This window comes from Pan troglodytes, chromosome 1 (assembly GCF_028858775.2).
Source record: "Pan troglodytes isolate AG18354 chromosome 1, NHGRI_mPanTro3-v2.0_pri, whole genome shotgun sequence".
NCBI classification, from domain to species: domain Eukaryota; kingdom Metazoa; phylum Chordata; class Mammalia; order Primates; family Hominidae; genus Pan; species Pan troglodytes.
In genome coordinates, this window is record NC_072398.2 from 39327198 (window position 1) to 39327924 (window position 727).

Genomic DNA, 727 nt, shown 5'->3' on the forward strand with positions numbered 1-727 from the left:
AAATCGCTGGTAGTTAAAAAGGTGTTAACTCTTACGTGAAATAACACTTTTTCTTTGTAATGACCTGACTGGAAAGCCTCTGTGTCATCACTTCTCATTTCTTATTTGAAATCAGCAAACTGGATTCAGTAGACATGAACTTAAGCCCCATGAAAGTGGGGGTTTTGTCTGTTTTGCTCACTGCAATACCTCCAGGGCCTAGCAGCATGACTGGCACATATTTGTTCAAAGTGAATACTCACACCTTCACACCCTCCCTAGAGAGCTGTTGTTGTAGGCCTCTCAAATGTAGGATTTAGGGAAGTCAAGTTAAAATTAAAACGTTTCAGCACCACCCACAGGTGAGGCTATTCTGCAAAATATGTTGTCTTGAGGTATGTTTCGTCTGGACAAAACGTATTTCCACAGACACAAATCAAAGGTGTTTATTAACTGCTGTGTGCCCTGTTTCTGGATTCCCAGTCAAGTGGGACACCAGACGTCATAACACAGGGAGGACGTTCGGCGAAGCAAAATGAGGGCAGCAGCGGGAAACCAGTTTCACCAGGTTCCGCCTTTTCTCGTTTACTTCCGCCCTTCCCCGTTCCTAAGCCGACAGATGCGGCCTCGTTCAGTCTGGCCGGAAAGGGCGGGCCGCACGGTGGCCCAAACTTCCGGCGCGCAGCAAGGCTGCCTAGCTAGTGATTCTAACGCGAGGCGCGCGAGCGGCTGGATGACGTCACGGAAT